The sequence below is a fragment of the Macrobrachium rosenbergii genome, chromosome 12 (genome assembly GCF_040412425.1).
Source record: "Macrobrachium rosenbergii isolate ZJJX-2024 chromosome 12, ASM4041242v1, whole genome shotgun sequence".
Classification (NCBI taxonomy): Eukaryota; Metazoa; Arthropoda; class Malacostraca; order Decapoda; family Palaemonidae; genus Macrobrachium; species Macrobrachium rosenbergii.
Window position 1 is genome coordinate 41,610,273 of NC_089752.1, and position 8,589 is coordinate 41,618,861.

At 37.5% G+C, this 8,589-nt stretch overlaps 1 long non-coding RNA gene across 1 annotated transcript in view; it reads right to left on the minus strand.

The window, feature by feature from the left end:
* The window catches only part of LOC136844222 (uncharacterized), an 89,779-nt gene that overhangs the window by 22,299 nt on the left and 58,891 nt on the right, over nt 1–8,589 (minus strand). The window contains exon 2 of the long non-coding RNA XR_010854776.1: nt 2,225–2,396. This is a non-coding gene — a long non-coding RNA (uncharacterized lncRNA). The remainder of the gene's footprint in view (nt 1–2,224; nt 2,397–8,589) is intronic.

Consider the following 8,589-nt stretch of genomic DNA (forward strand, 5'->3'; position numbering starts at 1 on the left):
GTAAAGAAACGGAGTTGGGGTGCGAAAAATGAGTTTGGGGAAATTGGTTTTCTGGCGGCATACAGACTTTTGCCGAGTTTAGGGAACTTATGAAAAAATAGTTTGGAGAAACTGTTTTTTGGGGGGCACAAATACACTTTCGCCTGGTTCAGTACTGGGTTGGGGGGGTATATGCATATGTGGCTTTTGCGGGGAAGTAAAGAAACTTAGTTGGGGTGCGAAAAATGAGTTTGGGGAAATTGTTTTTTTGGGGGCACAAATAGACTATTGCCGAGTTTAGGGAACTTATGAAAAAATAGTTTGGAGAAACTGTTTTTTGGGGGGCACAAATACACTTTTGCCGGGTTCAATACTGGGTTGGGGGTGAGGTATATGCATATGTGGCTTTTGGGGAAAAAAGTAAAGAAACTGAGTTAAAAGCGAAAAAATGGGTCTGGGGAAATTGATTTTTTGGGGGCACAAATAGACTTTTGCCGAGTTTAGGGAACTTATGAAAAAAATAGTTTGGAGAAACTGTTTTTTGGGGGGGCACAAATACACTTTCGCCGGGTTCAGTACTGGCTTGGGGGTATATACATATGTGGCTTTTGGGGGGAAGTAAAGAAACGAAGTTGGGGTGCGAAAAATGAGTTTGGGGAAATTGATTTTTTGGGGGCACAAATAGACTTTTGCCGAGTTTAGGGAATTTATGAAAAATTAGTTTGGAGAAACTGTTTTTTGGGGGCACAAAATACATTTAAGCAGTAAAGTTTTGGGGTTTTTCCTCAGCATGGGGCTAACACCGCAACGTGATTGGTTAGCTAGGTTTTTTTTTTTTTTGGGGGGGGGGGTTAGCTCCCTAATATCGGAATTTCCTCAGTGTGGGGCTGAAACATGAACAGATGGTTCCCCTATAAGCGTTTGGAACGGCAGCAGTAATGCTGGGGTTTGTCTTTGTGTCGGCTCACTTAATGTTCTTGTTTGTTCTCTGTTTATTTCGTAGTTCTCATGTCTGGGATGCCAAAAATTGTAGACTTTGGCTGGTTTCTCATCCCCCGCCGTGTACCCCACCCAGTAACCCCGCTTTCCCTAGGGGTCCCCTGAATTGTAGGGCAGAAACAAGCGGGGGAGCCGTTACATAGCCATCTACCACCCTCCTGGAGGATACCCCACCCAGAAACCCGCATTCCCATCGGGTCCCCTACCTTGTTGGATGAACTTCAGGGGTTAATTACAGGTTAATTAGGCTGGAGCGCCAAAAATGAACGGTAAATTCGTAATTAGCAACCAAAAAACTATAGAAAAAGTCAAGTTATATCGTCGTCGGTTATGCGGAGCTACTATATAGTTCCACCTCTATTTCCAGCACTGCCTTGAATAAACTTAAAAAGTACATAAACTGAAGGATCTTATGACGTAAGCAGCATTCAGACTTTTACTGATTCTTATGGCCAATGAAATATAAAACCTTCGAATTTCTTTGCTAAAGTAGCCATCTTCACCTTGTGATATCACCTTGCCAGTAAATAAATACGTTCATTATAGAATTCAAAAACTTGCTTTTAAGCACGGCGTAACTCCCACTTAACCAGGTATCCCTGTCATTACATTACCTTTCAAACCGATGGCCACCGGGACTCTCCAAAGGGTAAGGAATCCTGCCATTCTTATTTTCCTTACATTAACAAAGATCCATCCCACACACCGTTCCCCAACCCCCTTCCTCCCCCCACAAACACACACCCGAAAAAGAGAACTATGGCAGACATTGCGAGATAGCTTAATGCAATAAGTTACAATGGGGTACCACAAACCCAAGTGTCAAAGTAGCTAATTTGTCATTGCACATGCATTTTCAACTGGGAAGACCTGATAAATCTAAGCCAGCTGGATACTGGACTTGAACATAACCGGCGACACAACACGCATGACTGAATTGTTAACTTGATCCGAGGTATGCTGGCTGGCACTCTCCTTTAGATCAGAGGCTTTTGCATTTACCAACTGCAAAGGCAAATCGTTTAATATACATAAGATTTAGTGCCCTTCAGCGGGACTATACTCTCACATCCTCTCACGTACGGATAAAATTCCTCACAAGAGGCCTTCTGAAAGAAACGGTTACGTCTCTTACAGCCTAACACAGCTCTAACTATAACGAATCGCAAATTTGTGTGGTATAATAAAGCTACGCTTCCCACGTAACCATATTCACGGAGTTCTTAATCTTTGCAAATTAGCTCACCTTAATCAACGATAATTTCCTTCAACATCAGGAGTCGCGTTGTCACAATGCGATGTTGACGGAGGACGAAAAAACATGGCTCAACGAAACCAAAGCTACAGTTTGACTGAAAACCTTCAACTCTCCACTCTCCAGACAGCTTTTAGCCAATCACAAAAGTCCATGCAGCACCCTGCGAAAAGAGGAGGCAAAAGAGGCTCCTGATTAGTTGAGAGAGAGAGAGAGAGAGAGAGAGAGAGAGAGAGAGAGAGAGAGAGAGACTCACTTATTGTAGGTTATGCCTTCAATATTATTTAGTAAATGACACAAGGAAAAACATTTCTATAACTAAGGAAATGAATAAAAAAAAAAAGTCAATTCCTCAAAGTACCACTTTATCTTGATTTGATGTCTATTCCTTTACACCTTCCAGACCCTCAGGTCGTTCCACAAACCACTGGACGGACGGTGTAAAAAGGTAACATCAGGAGTAACAGATGCCAAAGCCTTCATTCCTATAAATCTGTACAAGCTCTTTTCCGCCCACTGCTTGAGATAAAAAAGGGAGCACATTCCTTTTCTAGCCTCGGGTCTCTGTACGAATATCAATCGAAAGGCTCTAATGCGTTTCACATTAATAGCTTGAAATGTACGAATGTTGTCAGGAGCGTGCGTCGTGAAAAAATCTTTTGAATAAATGGTTAAATATAAGCATAATGATTTCAAGTTCGTACATAACAATAAAACCAACATTTTTATAATTGTGGATTCTGTAAGAGAGAATCCCCATACACTTTTGATATTATGCATGTAACGACCTATCACCTGTAAACCATCAATTATTCTTTACACATAAAATCTACAGATCGTGAAATGGATGAAAATATCATAAGCACCTTATCATCTATGTACTACAAAGTATATATATATATATATATATATATATATATATATATATATATATATATATATATATATATATATATATATATATATATATATATATATATATATATATATATATATATTAACTTTTATCACATACACAATTGTTCTGTGCATTAGTAGAATTACTAAAGGACCTCATTAAAACTGGGTGGTATCTAACGGAGTTTTTATTCAGAAAAAAGTTACAAGCTTTCATGGAAAAACAGTCCACATTATCAAGTATCCGTACAATGACCAGACGCGTAGCCCAGCTGTATTTATATCTGTGTGCTGGATACTTTTAATCCTATAATCGCCTAGCTCCTCCTGTGTGACCCCCACCCCCTCATGATCTTGGTCTTTCCCTGATCCCTCCTTCCAGATGTCCGTTTTCCGTGCGTTCTCTTACTTTTTTCCTTCGTTTCCTTGCTACTGTGGAGTATATGATTCTTCTAGATATGCTGTCTTCAAAGCCGTTTCCGGTGTCTCCGGAAACGGCTTTGAAGACAGCTTATCTAGAAGAATCGTACACTCCACAGCAGCAAGGAAACGAAGGAAAAAAGTAAGAGAACGCACGGAAAACGGACACCTGGAAGGAGGGATCAGAGAAAGACCAAGATCACGAGGGGGTGGGGGTCACACAGGAGGAGCTAGGCGATTATAGGATTAAAAGTACCTAGCACACAGATATAAATACAGATGGACTACGCGTCTGCTCATTGTAATGGATACTTGATAATGTGGACTGTTTGTCCATGAAAGCTTGTAACTTTTTTCTGAATAAAAACTCCGTTAGATACCATCCAGTTTTAATGAGGTCCTTTAGTAATATACTATATATGTATATATATATATATATATATATATATATATATATATATATATATATATATATATATATATATATATATATGTAATGTAATGTATATGTATATGTATATGTGTATATATATATATATATATATATATATATATATATATATATATATATATATATATATATATATATATATATATAATGATACGTATTTCCCACTTTTAACTCCTAACTTGGCTAAACAGGTGTCAGAGAAACAGAACTGAAGTCAACACACTAAACACTACTTAGAACTTAGGTATCTCTTAACGGTTTCTCATCAGAGAAAAAGTATCTGGCAATTACCGCCACATTCCTCCCTACTTAATGTGGACAAACTCATGAATGTCAAGGAAAATAAATAAAAGTCGTGTAAGCAGTAAATTCATGTACCTGAACTACGTGATTGCATGGCAAGTTGGAAGTACTGTTAACACCCAAAATGCTGGCAGACATGGGAGGCTGAATGACAGTTTCACAAACATAATCAAAGAACTAGATGGAAGAGTAAAGAGAGCAGTAGGATGAATAAATGTCTTGAACGAATTTACCTTAAATACGTGACTCTAATTCAAATATGCTAGCAAGATTAAGATCTTTAGATGAAGACAGACTAATTACAGAAAGTGCAAACAATAAGGGAGACGTGAGAGAGAAAGAATTTTTTTTAAAATGTGGGGGGGCTGCATAACCAAGAAAACATGCGAAGAAAGAATAAAAGAAAGAGCAAACGAATATGTGAGACAAAAGACCCAAGGAGAACACCACCCGAAAATGGGAAATGTACCAGATTTTATACCGTCCATAGGCAGTTAATTAAGGAGCAGGTATCGGTGAAGTAAGGATTAAAAGAAGAGAATGAGAGGGGCATATGATTCAACAAACTAGGTTATGTAGTTAGCCATAGCAAGATGTGATTACTCCAGAGTTACGGGTTAAAGCAAGATTCTCCCCTGTAGAAAATCATAAAAATGATATTTAAAATACCATCTGCCACAGTCTGGGAGGATCTTGAAAAAATGTATCTGGAGAGAAAAACCTGACTGTTGCAAGTGTGGCAGGTCACTTGTTGAGGATACAAGATCTTTGTCAAATGCACGTATGGTTTGTTTTCAAGACCAGTTCTTCCAGTCGTTTAGATGTAAGTCCCACTTTTATGGATAATTTACTTAAATTTGTTTAACCAGGTGAATTACTAACTACTTCATTACATAACCTCCATTTAAATGCCGATAATCACGCTGCAGAAATTTCCAATAAAAAAATCTCCTTATAACTAAAAACAGTTGAAGTGGGTTTTCGTACCGAACTTGTCCCTTCGCCACAGTCCATCTTTCCACCACAGTTCCTTTCACGTGTAGACACAGTACATCCAATTCTGACCCTCCCCTGGTCATCAGCTCAATGGTTCACCCTCACCTGACTCCCCCTTCATCAACAACGATCTCCCAGCCCTGCTCTATATAAGAAACTACTTCCATTTACTCTGGTGGGGAGATAAGACTCGCTTCTTTCTATCAGGGGTTTTCCTTCTACAAAAACGCAATTCTAAGGAATTTTGAGGACGAAAAATTAACAACGGAAATATTTCGGAAAACAAGAAGGAAAAAAAATGTCCAATGCAATATAACAAAAATCTACAAGTAAAAAGGAAGCCCAACTATCTGGGAATATGTTTTGCCAAAAAATTAAAATAGGAAAAATATGTAAACGACTGTACTTATGTGATGTATTTCTAGCGGACTATGCAAACAAGTAAATTTGTCTGTCACTGTCTGTCTGAACTTCTCACCATGTCTGTGTCTTTTCACAGAAAATATGGGACGTAATTAAAAAGGACTGATATACATATTCATGCAGATCCTGTGTGTGTGTGTGTGACTGAGTGAAGGATAATTTGAAAGCTGAAGTGAGAGAAGGCTCATCAACAAGAGCATATGGATCGTATTCCTCCTTCATGTTTACACCTTTTGACCCTGGTATAATGTCGTTCCTCGATCGATAATCTCTCAATCGGAATAATACCCGATCAAAGAATTTTGGTAGGCAAATAGTACGAACATCGACTGGCAGAGTTCTGCACACATAACTGAACTGCATAATGATACTAGACATTGGAAAATTTACAGCTGCATCAAGGAATGGAGGGACGTTTAGAAGAACTGGATTTGGTTGGATATATTTGGCAATAGTGCACATCAAGCACAAATTCCCGGGTTCTATTCAATTTTCACGGGCACACTGTTTCTACCTTATCTGTTGTACATAATGCATAGCAAATTTTCTTAGGTGCTTCTTTCCCCCCAACTCGATTTTGCTCTGCTTCGGTGTGTATCCGCCTTTGCGGCGTGTTTAGTACAAGCCCGTTGGGGATTACCGTAAACACATAAACAAAAGATTTTAAGTATCATAAAGTTAATGACCCCCAGGAAATATTGTGAAATTTTCCCTTTGACTTATTAAAGGCCACCATAAATTAATGTGACTTTTTTTCCTAGCCAAAATTGTGAATATTTTTCTGTGACTTTTTTTTTCCTGTGACTTTATTACAAACCACAATAACCAAGGTCCCTCAAATATAATCTGAGTATATTTGAAGGACCTTGGTACTAAAAACGCAAGGCGTAATATTTACAGTCTCAAGAATATGGTTTCCTCCCCGTCATTATCTTCAACATTCTTTTCACCTCGACTCTTTTCCAAGTCCCAGTGGGCAATAATGCAAGATATTCACCACGCTTTATAGATTAATGAATGGCCTCGTCGATGTCTTTTGAAATCCTCTTCAGCTCATTAAACATGTATCAAAAGGTCCAGGATCGTTGCTTGTGTGCTTTAATTAATTCACTTTTGGTTTCCATTTTGATGAAGGCTGAGTTAACCATCTCTTGGCCTACGGTGGGGAAGCGAGTCTGTCTAGTGATTTGACGAACACTTAAAGAACGTGGCACTTGGCAAAAAGTAAAAAAAAAAAAAATAAAAAATTCAAGTCAAAGTCAACGGTTATTTATTTAAATGGATATGCTTTTGATATGAAACATTACAAATAAGACCATTAAAGTCTATTTGAAAGATTACATTGAAAATAAGAGAAAACCAATGAATCTTTTCGTTGCTTTTTATGAAAACTGACGGAAATTATCCAAAAATTAAAAATACGAAAAGACAGATCATAAAAATCAACTGCTACTAAAACAAGTAAAAAATGCGCCGAAGTTTCTTCGGCACAATCGAGTTTTCTGTACAGTGTTTAATGGTGTATGAACCGTGGCCCATGAACTTTCAGCCACGGCCCGGTAGTGGCCTGTCCTATAGCGTTGCCAAACGCATGACTATGGTTAACTTTAACCTTAAATAAAATAAAAACTACTGAGGCTAGCAATTTGTTATGTTTGATTATTGGAAAGTGGATGATCAACTTACCAATTTGCAGCCCTCTAGCCTCAGTAGTTTTTAAGATCTGAGGGCGGACAGAAAAAGTGCGGACTGACAGACAAAGCCGTCCCAATACTTTTCTTTTACAGTAAACTAAAAGCCGATACATGATACAAACAAAATCTGCAAAAGAATTTATCATAAAAAACACAGCTTTAGACCAAAGGCTACTGACTACAAAGAAAGCTGAAGAAACAGTCATAACTCTACTATGGTAAATAATGAAAAACTTGCAAAGAAAAACATTTTGGTCTTTTAGAGATCTTTCCAAAATCACCAAATACTGTAAAAGTTGAATTCAAAGGAAATGCAAAGTACTACATTAACGAAATAAATGTTGTCAAAAGGGGATATAGCTATATACAGACGTGAACCGTTGCCTTTAGAAGTCAAAAGAGGAAATAGGAAGTCTTCAGTTGCTAGTAAAAAGTATTTAAAGAGCTTTTTGAGAAGAAAATAAATTATTACTAAACATTATCAAAAAATCTTAAGTAGTAATCTGAATGTTCCTAAAAATCAGAATGTATAAATGAATGTATAAATAATGCAAAATAAAGGACCCTAAAATAACTAAACGTAAGCACACAGTCTCACAATTCGGTTACCGGAAATCTTCTAAATCCAAGGGAATCGTAAACACACACACACAGACACATACACAAAGGGAAAGAAATGTGCTTAATAAAATGTTGTAAAGGCAATGGCACATATATGAACTATTAATGAATTAGACATCAATGCAATGTGCTTAGTAATTTCATGCTCTTTAGTATACTCACTCTCTCTCTCTCTCTCTCTCTATCTCTCTGTATATATATATATATATATATATATATATATATATATATATATATATATATATATATATATATATATATATATATATATATATATATATATGAAATTTTTATCACACCGTGATTTATATACAATCATGAAGCTACAAATGTCGCTTAATATCAAATTCACGCTACCTCGGCATATCTCCGTTGGAGAATTGTCGCCGAAGGGGAATTTATATAAGTGATAAATGAATTGGAATCGTGGGGACACGAACCCGCGACGAAAGCCTATTCAGCAACTCCAGTTGACGTAAACCATTGAGCCATCAAGAGAGGTATAAGTCTTTTGCCGAGATGTCGTACTGCTTTTACCCGTCGTGAGCGGG